We start from the raw sequence: 10,686 nt of genomic DNA, 5'->3' as shown, positions 1-10,686 counted from the left end.
CAGTATCTGCCTGTTGTCTTGGGAGCTGGAACCTACTTAGAGGAAATGGTCACTGGCAGGTTCACTGCACAGTTTATCTTCTTCCCAACCTCTTCCTGCCTCTCTCTGCTTCCTAGATTCCATGAGCTCAGCAGATTTTCTCCATGTCTTTCTTCAATGATGTTTATACCTTGCAGACAGCCTAGCATGGACTGAATTCTTTGAAATTATAATTCAAAATGAATAAATCCTCTTTTAAATTATTCTCATCAGCATTTTGGTCACATAGATGAAAAATGTTTACTAATAATGAAAGAATACAAATTAATGTCTTCATCCACCATCATGTTTTTGCAAGTAATAAATATCACAGCTGTCAGGGCATTAAACTTGATGCCCACAGAGGTGATTTCTCCTGGCTGTAGAGCCTCATTGGTGTCTTGTCATCTCTTCTTAGATGACAGAGGAAATGGAAGATGATTATCAGGAGAGTAGCTAATTATCTGTGGTTTAGAAGGATTTTCCATTATCCTTTTAGTCTACATAAGTAACCTTTTGGGAAATGAATGTATAAAGATTTTTCTTCACTTCCTCAATTTTGTGGAGATTTTTGGTGATCTGTATGTTGGACACTGGTATTGAAGAGAAAATACAGAATTTATTTTTCCCTCTGATATGTGAAAGAAGGGAAATTAAAAAAAAGCCTAAGGAAAACTCATACACGTTCCTGTGTTCCAGAATAAAAAAATGCCCTTCAGTAAGTAAAAGTAGGTATTGGAGAATACCACAGGTGAAACAATGTGTGGACTTGAAGAGTAGGCCTGACAATTAGCACTGTTCTTTTCTTGGTTTGTAACCTTGAAAAGCTTTGTTCACTTATTTCAAGTTCCATTTTTAGTTATTGTAAAATGCATTTTGTTAGTAGAAACACTAGAAAATGTATCCAAAGAAGGATAGAATTGCATTTCAGAAACATTATTGACCTTACTTTACATTAATCAAACTTTTTGTTCACCATTTTCTTTTCCCTGAATGCTGATAGTAAGTTTATCACATCTTTTCCATTTTGGGATGTGATTTTAATTGAAATTCTAAAGCCTAACCTTGGAAAATCTATCAGAAAAATAAATAGAAATAAAAAATTCTCCTCCATTATGACAGCATAAATATCAGTACATTTCCTCAAGTTTGTGTGGCAGATAAGTTGTTGAATTACAGCTTTACCACATCAGATTTTCTCTCCTAAGAAATTGTGACTGTCAATCATATATCCTATTCTTTGGATATTTTGGTTTAATGGTAAATCATTGGTATGTTTTGCAAGTAGGGTGTCCCCCAAAAGCTCGATTATAAGAAAATGCAAGAGCATTCAGAGAAGAAGTAATTGGATTGTGAGAGTCTTAACTCCATCAGGTATTTAATGCCCTGATTGGAATTAACTGTGGTAACTGAAGTGGTAGGTGGGCTGTGACTAGAGGACACTGGAATTGTGGCATGACTTTGGGGTATGCATTTTATTTTTTGACTGACACAAAATATTTATTAACTTCTAATAAAAAATGCATACATATTAGGAAGAGCAGAAGGACTAATAGAGAAATTAAAATTTATTTTAAAGTCAACTCTAGTCAGGAAGATTTCTTCACAGGTGAATAAGTGGTTAAATAAATAAATCCCAAATTTATCACACCATGGGCTTTTTATTATTTCTTTCCTTTTTGGTCATAGAACAATTCAGGAAGCTTTGAATAACTTTTAATTCAAGGAGTTCCAACAATGTCTATGCTAAAACATTAAGTAACTTGCTCTTAGAAAAATACTGTTTTGATGGCAAGGCGGATTTAGTCTGTTTTGGACAAATTTGGTTAGTTTCTGACTATACCTTTTATTATGACAATAATTACTCAGAGGTCAAAAAAAATTTTTTTTGAGAAAGAAAAAACTAAAATTTTAAATTAGCAGCAGAATTAAGAGCATTAATCTCTAAAGTTTCATGAATGAAATCACTGCTTCTGATTTAACTTTCAGCAGTAAGAGCAAAATCTATACACATTCTCACTGTCCATAAGAACAAAGAAAAGTATCAGCACAAATGAGAGTATAAGGAAATAAACTTATGGTTGTTTCAGATTCCAAAACATAAGACATTGTGATGTGACTCTTCTATAGCAATTTTCATTTTTTCAGGAAATAGCAGATTAATAGAAGCATGAATTGCTAAAAATGCAGAAAACTAATTTTGATTTTTACACTGAATACTATGGTGTGAAAAGGTATAAACCCCCAATTTTTTCTTTGTCATTTACAGCAAAGAAAGAGAGAACATTCTGCCAAATAACATCAACTATTAGAACATGGGTCCAGAATGCTCCTAAACTGCCAATCCACCCCACTTGGTCTAATCCTATCTCTTTCTTATGCATAAAAAATCTGGTTTTCCTTTCTGTCAACTGAATTTTAATTTCCTAGAAAACTCTGATTTAACATTGATCCTAATCTTTTTTTAAGTCAAAGAAAATGCTATAATGTTTAAAATTTAATTAGTGATGGAAATTAACTACTCAACTGTTTTGGTAGATGTATTTCAAGTGCTGTGTAAATATAAGGAAAAGTAAAAAAGAACATCTAGACTCTAACTCCTACAAGGATTCCTTAACTATTTGATATAGTATTATTTTTGTTTTGATTATTCATGACAGTAAATGAGCCAAGGCCATAAAACTTGTTATTATTATTATTATTTTTTTTTAGAGTGGCACTTTAATACTTCTTGGGCTTCCTGGATGCATTTGTACATACAGAAGGATTGTTAAACTTAGTATGCGTTAGTTATTAACAATGGATAGGGACCCTTGTGTCGCGCTCCCTGCCCGCAGAGAGACGAGACACAAACCTGGTTCTTTTCAGTCTTTTTATTGCACGCACCCCCTTCCTCTCAGTTCTTTCTTTGTTCTCCCTCTTTGAGGAACTTACACTCCAATATCTACAGTACTGTAACCAATCAGCATTTTTGCACGAGGGGAGAGCATGAACAGATACAGGCAGCAAAGGCAGGCATACAGTGGACCTGCACTGTCCATCAGGGAGCTTAACCAATCCCTGGAACTTCCTCAAAATGATGTCAGTTGTTTGTGCAAAAGCCAACCATACTGGCAGCCTGTCAAGCGCCATCTTAGCCTTGCCACACCTAGGGCCAGGGGTCCGGCCGAAACCCCGACAGTTCCCCCTTTTCTCTTTTAAAAAGAAAAGGAAAGCTCGGGACCGTGCCTGTCTTAGGCGGAGTGGTCAACCACCGTCCTTACCCGTCATTGGATAACTGCAGAGCATGCTACAGCTCCTGTCTTAGGTTGGTACGGTGTCACCTCCTTCCTTACCCGTCTTTGACTACCGGTCCAGCATCGAGAGCCATACTTGTGGGGAACTGCCGGCCTCTAGGGCTGTCATGGCCTGATGAAAAATAATCTGGTTCATTTGTTGGGTGGCTCGTAGTTGTACAACCAGGCGGGTGAGGAAAAAGATACCAAGGAGGAGTAAAAACCCCAAAGTGCCAAGGCTTGCCCACTGTTTACAAAATTGAAAGCAGAAGAAAACCATTTAGCCAGCTCAGACATAGAAGCAATTTGTACCCTAGTAGAATTAACTTTGACAATTTTAGCCCTAAGTAAGATAGGCTGACAATTTTTTAGATAACCCAGCTGCGGTGCTGGAATTATCATATACAATGGGGGTAGCACAAACAGCTCTTAAAGAGTAAACACATCCCAGTCCCAAAAGTTCTTGTAATATGTCCACTTGTTCTTGTAATAGGTCCACTCTTTGATTTATGTCTGCTGTTAGATGTTGGTTTAGGGTCTCTTTAGTCTGTAAGGCTGCAGCTGTATTTTCGGCCAAGTGATTGACTCCTGTTGCTGTAGGTATGGCAGTTGCTAGTGCTGCTGTTGCAGAAACCACTATTGCAGTGACCATAGCTGCTGTGATGCCAAATTCTCTCCTGTTTCTTGATAGTAACACTGGCAATTCTGCATCTGTAACAGAGACTGGGACTGGTAGGAAGGTAGGAACACACATTAAGTCTGCCAGCAGGAACCTAGAAGCATTTTAACATTGAGAGATAGCACAAATCTGAAGTACAATTGAGAGAAGCAGTTGTTTTGTTACATAGTTGAACTGTTCCTCCTAAGAGACTAAAAAGAGGTAGTAAGTTAGTTTATTCCGTGGAAACACACAAACTGAGCCGCAGCTCCAGTAAAGCACCGGGTTACCCTTATTACCCAGAGTTAAAAAAAACCCCAAACAAAGAGACAAAGAGAAAGTTTATCTTTAGGGGACCTGAAGGTCTCCTCTATTCCCCCTTTTTGTTTATAAAGAGTATTTTTGAGGGTGAGATGAGTATGTTTAACAATACTTTGTTTTTGTGGGTTATAAGGTACATTTGTGGTTAGAGTTATTTTAATTTTAGTGAGGAATTGGTTCTTACCAATTTTAGTTTTTAAAGAAAAATTTAGACTTTATAACGTAGTACAATTTTTAACAGTTGCTTAACCATAATTGTATAAACCCCTATTTTTAAGACAATTGTTCTAAAGAATAAAACTTAAGAGACATAAAGTTAAGAATGAATTAGTGTTTTTAAGAAAACTTTGTTATTTTACCATGTCATTTTACCATATAGATTAAACTTTGGCTTATATCAGAACATTAGTATTTCACCTTAGGAAAAATCTTAAATAGCTTTAGCTGTTTTACATACATACAACCAACTTAGTTACACACAGACTTGTTGAAACTTGTCCTTTGTTATACACAGACTTTTTTATCCAGAAACATTTTCTTTTTCTTTTTATTAAATATATTTTCAAACCCAGAACCTTTTATTTTTTCTTTCCTATTTGTTGACCCCTTTTTGTTCACATTCTGAAACAACTCTTATGAAATTTCTGAATTTAGATAAATCACTCTATTTTAATAAGATTAAATATTTTGTTATTTATAGTACTCTTAATTGAAACACAGTTGAAACTTTTGGGACCCTTTATATATAGAATTTTACTTGTTAGGACATAACTTTTAGTAACCTTGTTTTTAGTTTAGTGATGACAGAAAGCAAGTTTAAACCCTTTTATTTACCAACCTATGAAAACACCAATAATGTTTAAGTATGTTACCCCATGTAATTTAAGGAGTTAAAAGTATTTGATGTTATTTAACAATTAGCATTTTAACTTTGTAAATTAACCAGACGTCTCTACAAACGCATTTGAGTAATCCCATACATATTAACTCTAATTTATTTATTTTATAAAAACCAAGATATCAGACAAGTGTCCTGCACAGGATCCGTTGCCTCTTTCCTGCTGAAGAAAAGTCCTAGAAGCAATTGACATTAGACATTGTTTAACATTAACATTTCATTAGTTTGACCACCTGGAGACTTGCAAGTTATTTTTAAAGATATTTTACTTTTATTAGTTCACCCAATTTAAATTGAACCTTTTTTAAATCACATGAATAAAAGTATTTGGATCCATTTTTAAATTTTAATTTTAAGAGCGCTCAGTTTTGACAAAACATGACATTAGACAGCACAACATAACACATAACACAAAATCAAAGGCCTCGTAACTTTATAGGTAAATGTTCATTGCAATGAAACAGATGTTCAAAAACTTCAGTTGAATAAAAAATAGAACTGATTAAAAATAAAATCATTAACCTAGGTATGCAGGATCAAAATTATGAGCTCAAAAATACAGCATTAAAGAAAAAACAAAACAAAACAAGAATCCTGAAAAATGAATTACTTCTGTGTAGCGGCCCAGGAGTTTAAAACGGACACCTTTTTTTCTTTTTTTTTTTTTTTTTTCTTATCTTCAGGTTACCTCCCTTTCCCGCTGAGACCGCTGCAGTTTACATTCCACTGTGGCTTCAGCAAGGCCAGGCAGGGGGAGGGAGGATTACCCAGGACTTTTTAACCCTTTTTTACCTGGTTGAGAAATCAGGTTAGGTTTGAATGCAGAAAATCACAAAACATTATTTTTTACTACTTTTAAGGAATGGAGCTGCTGAGCTCTCTGTCTAGGGGGACCCTCCCCAAACTGATTTCCCTCTTTCTAACAAGTTGTTCCTTACACCCACTTTCATTTTTATTTTTGTTTGTCCCTGATCTTATTGATGTCCTTTTTGATGTTTTAGACCTTTTCTCTTATATTTTCTCCAAAACCTGACTGCCCTCAGTCAGAGGCTCCACAAAAGAGTGTTTTTTAACTATTGCCCACAGGTCTCGAGTCTTCACCGGTGTCAATGTCATCATTAATAGGGCGCTTAGACTGCATTGTTAGCTTCCCAAATGTACAGCATTAAAAGCTAACCTAAGCACACAAAGAAGCCACACGAACAAGACAACAACAATGCACACCACACACACAGTTTGGTACCACTTCATGAATTGAAACTAACTAATTTTACCGGGCAACGAACCTGCCTTCTGTGAACTTTTACCGGGCTTTCAGCCTATTAACCTCTCTCTGTTACCGGGCTTAAAGCCTATTAATTTTTCTCTGTTACCGGGCTTAAAGCCTATTAATTTTTCTCTGTTACCGGGCTTAAAGCCTATTAATTTTTCTCTGTTACCGGGCTTAAAGCCTATTAATTTTTCTCTGTTACCGGGCTTTCTAGCCTTACTTACTTTATTACTTTATTGCTTTATTATTTTATTACTTTATTACTTACCACTTAACTTACCCTTGTCTGTGAAAAATTATTGTTCTTTGGTTCCCGGGATTTCAGCACCACTTGTCGCGCTCCCTGCCCGCAGAGAGACGAGACACAAACCTGGTTCTTTTCAGTCTTTTTATTGCACGCACCCCCTTCCTCTCAGTTCTTTCTTTGTTCTCCCTCTTTGAGGAACTTACACTCCAATATCTACAGTACTGTAACCAATCAGCATTTTTGCACGAGGGGAGAGCATGAACAGATACAGGCAGCAAAGGCAGGCATACAGTGGACCTGCACTGTCCATCAGGGAGCTTAACCAATCCCTGGAACTTCCTCAAAATGATGTCAGTTGTTTGTGCAAAAGCCAACCATACTGGCAGCCTGTCAAGCGCCATCTTAGCCTTGCCACACCTAGGGCCAGGGGTCCGGCCGAAACCCCGACACCCTTGCTTATCACTGAGTTTTACAGAAACATATTTTTATATTCTTCTTTTATAATCACAGTATTTAAAGATAATAAGTATACTCAGAAAGCAGAGATTAATGTGAAATTTATAAAGATTCTATGACAGAAGAGAGCTTCACAATCCAGTTTTACTAGAAGACACTCTCTTTGCCCACATTATTTGGTGTATCTCTGAAACATTTGAAAAATACTTTTCTGTGACTTACTAGGCTGTAGAGAATGAGTGCTTTTAGATACATTACAACTTTCTCTAGTAGAATTTGACATCTTTTGAGTTTTTTTGTTTTCTTTTTTTTATTGTAAACAAATGGGATACATGTCATTTCTCTGTGCATGGAGCAAAGGCATACCATCTGTGCAATCATAAATTCACATAGGGTAATGTTGTTTGATGCATTCTGTTCTCTTTTCCCTTCCCCCCACCCTTCCCACCCCTCTTTGACATCTTTTTTCCATTGACTTATTGGTTCAATCGAATTTTAAAAGAAGGTTGCCAATTTTCATCTCTTGAGCCTCTCCGAGGTTTAGGATGCTCTAAACCTGATCAGTCTGCTCTTTGAAGTTCCTATCTCTGTAATTCTTCTGCCCCCTGAGTAAGTTATCTGGAGGTGAGGATGTAGCACGTAACTGGTATTCATCTGGGAATCCTTTTTGCTGGTTTGGCTTCATTAGCTCTTTATCCACCTCTTTCTGTAGTTGTAATGCTAATAACTGGTCCTTTTCCTCTTTTTTTATGTCTCTCAAAAAGTGAATGCTCCAAATCTATCAGTTTTGGGGTAAAGTTCATTTGTTCCCTCTTGATCTGAAGAAGATAATGGGAATGTTTTCCTCCATTTTAAAGAAAACCATGGATCCTGACTGCTTCAACTGAAGATTCCTGGCTTTTTCTTTTTGAAATACCTTTACTCATCAGTTGGCTAGACTCTTCATTTTCTGTCTCAACTGGGTTGCCTCCAAGTACTTGTGTTTTATCTGAGGAAGTACACCCATTCTCTGTCTTACCACAAGGCTTACTTATAGTTTCTTTAGAATAGGGAACTTTGGTTTTAGGTCCTTAATAGTTTATGACACACAACTCTTGATCATGATTGTTGGATTGTGTTTTGGCTTTTCCTTCAAGGCACTGTTCTGCGTCATAGACACATAACCATGGCATACGTGACTCTACTGAAGACTTTGCACCTTGTTCTTGAATTTCAAGGCATATTTGAGGAGAAAGTGTTGGCATGTTTTCTTCAATTTCTTTGTCTTGCCACTTAGGACTCTTCATATCACTACTGTCAATTTCTTCTGAATATCTCCAATGTTTCTTTGTTCTTATTTTTCTTTTGTGACTTTCTTGTGATCGGATCAGATTTTCTGGAATTCAAAGGTGAAGCCAAGGTACTTCCCTCATACAGATTATTAATATTAATGCTTAGTTTTCTTGCCAGTTCTTCATCATTTTTTAGTAGTTCTTCCACTTCACTTTGCCTTTTCTCTGCATGTTTTTTTCTTCTCTTCCTTCTGTGCCAAGAATCTCTGTATATATTCATCACTGGCTTTGTTTTCTTCTTCCTCACCAGTTTATGGCTCTGCCTCAACCTTGCTTATCTCTTCTTCATATTCTCTTCTTAATTCCCCAGGTTTACCTAACAGATGAATGGGCTGATGACCATCAACGATTTCTTTTGATCCTTGCCCAGAGACTCTACGCTTGCATTCCTTTGGATAGTTTTTCTGAATTATTTCCCATAGTTCCATATTGATAAGAGAATTTCTTCAGGTATGGTACCAAGTCCATGAAGAGACCTGGTGATGACAGAAGGGACAGCACAAACTTGCCTTTTTGACAGTTGACTGGAAACACGGATTACAGAGCATGTGGTTACAAGAAAGGGTAACGGGCTCGATTAGGATTTCCACACAGATCTGGCACAGGCATTGTGACAGGAAAGGGATGGCTTCTTTGGGTAGAGCCATTTTAATATGATAAGGAGGCCTATTCAACATCACCACCAGGTCCCAATGCTCAGGGCGGCTCCGGGACTGACTCTGGGTACTGCTGAGAGAATGCCGCTCCAGCCAGGACACCTGGCTCATACCACAGGACTTCTGTTTTACCCATTTTACCATTGCTGTGGGGGCGACTCACAAGCCCCAACATTCCAGCTTCAGGGGGCCCTACACAGTGTCCTAAAAGCCCGTGACTGACAGGCCCCTCACAGCTCTTCAGTCAACCACAAACAAGGGGGTATGCATTTTTATCTGGAGAGTGGACACTCTCTTTTTGATTCTTCATTGCAATGTGAGCTGTTTCCCTCTGCCACACTCTTCCACTGTGATGCTCAGGCTCAACTCAAACCCTGAGAAATGGAGGTGACAGAATGTGTGGACTTGAATAGTAGGTCTAACAATTAGCACTGTCTTTTCTTGGTTTATCACCTTCTGTACACTAAGACCTCTGAAACCATCAGCACTGAAATAAACTTTTCCTCCTCTACAATTTTTACAGTCAGGCCTTTAGTTACAGCAGCAAAATAACTGACTAAAATAATCATATATATCATAGTACTTGGCAAATCCTAGATTTGCTCACATAAGGTTCATTGACTAATGAGTAATTATTACTATGGAGGTAGCAACAAAATTACATATATATTTTCTGAAAAAATAAGTGCTTTTGCTTTTGAATATTGTAAAAACCCTACACATTTTTTTCCTCTGTACAGGTAAACATTGAGCTTGGGCAGGCATGCTCATGCACACTCTATTCCCATCTACTCAGGAGATCAACACAGGAGAATTAAAAGTTTGACATTAGCCTTCACAATTTAGTGAGACCCAGTCTCAGAATAAAAAACAAAAAAATAAGGAATGCTATTGATGTAGCTCAGTCATAAATCAGTCAATTTTCCCTGGGTTCAATACCTACTACAAAAGAACATAAGCAAAACCCACTGAATTGGAATATTTTTACTCACATCACAGTGAATATTTTCTCAATCAAACTGTATCAATAAAATTATGTAGAGGAAATGCTTGAGCTCCATGATTTCCAGCTAAAACTAGTCTTGAGTCTACAAAAGGATACTATGAAGGTCCATGTGTTCTGTTGCATGTAGAGGCAGATTTTTAAGAGCCAGATTTGAATTGTAGGTAATCACTCCTGAGAAAGAAGCTCAGAGAAGGAGAAGAAAGCAGATGCTGCTGGTTTTCTGGTGTTTTTCAGGTGTGGGGCTGCATTTTCCTTCCAAAATGTTATGTATTTTAAATTTGCAAACTTCCTTCCCTACTGTTTATTTTGGTAACATGTCTTAAACTACTTTATTTTCTTTATGGAATAGTTAATTTGTAGCCCTTTATAATAGAAGCATCTCCTCAATGTGCACACTTCAGTTTTATTCATGTGGTGAATTCATGACCTGTAGTGCTGAACACATTTTCTTTTAAATGTTAGTGCCACAGACTTGCATTTGCAATTGTTGAGTCATTAGATATTGCTAAGGAAGGAAACCATGATTTTTTTTTTATTCCATCTGGATGCT

The 10,686-nt window shown here is 36.9% G+C and overlaps 1 pseudogene; it reads right to left on the bottom strand.

Annotated features, from left to right (window-relative positions):
- Positions 1–7,315: 7,315 nt before the first annotated feature.
- On the bottom strand, positions 7,316–9,121 carry LOC124970971 (E3 ubiquitin-protein ligase RNF168-like; annotated as a pseudogene).
- Between the last annotated feature and the right edge of the window lie 1,565 nt (positions 9,122–10,686).

The sequence above is a fragment of the Sciurus carolinensis genome, chromosome 19 (assembly GCF_902686445.1).
Source record: "Sciurus carolinensis chromosome 19, mSciCar1.2, whole genome shotgun sequence".
Lineage (NCBI taxonomy): Eukaryota > Metazoa > Chordata > Mammalia > Rodentia > Sciuridae > Sciurus > Sciurus carolinensis.
Note: the sequence above shows the minus strand (reverse complement) of the source record. Positions and strands in the feature narration are given on the sequence as shown.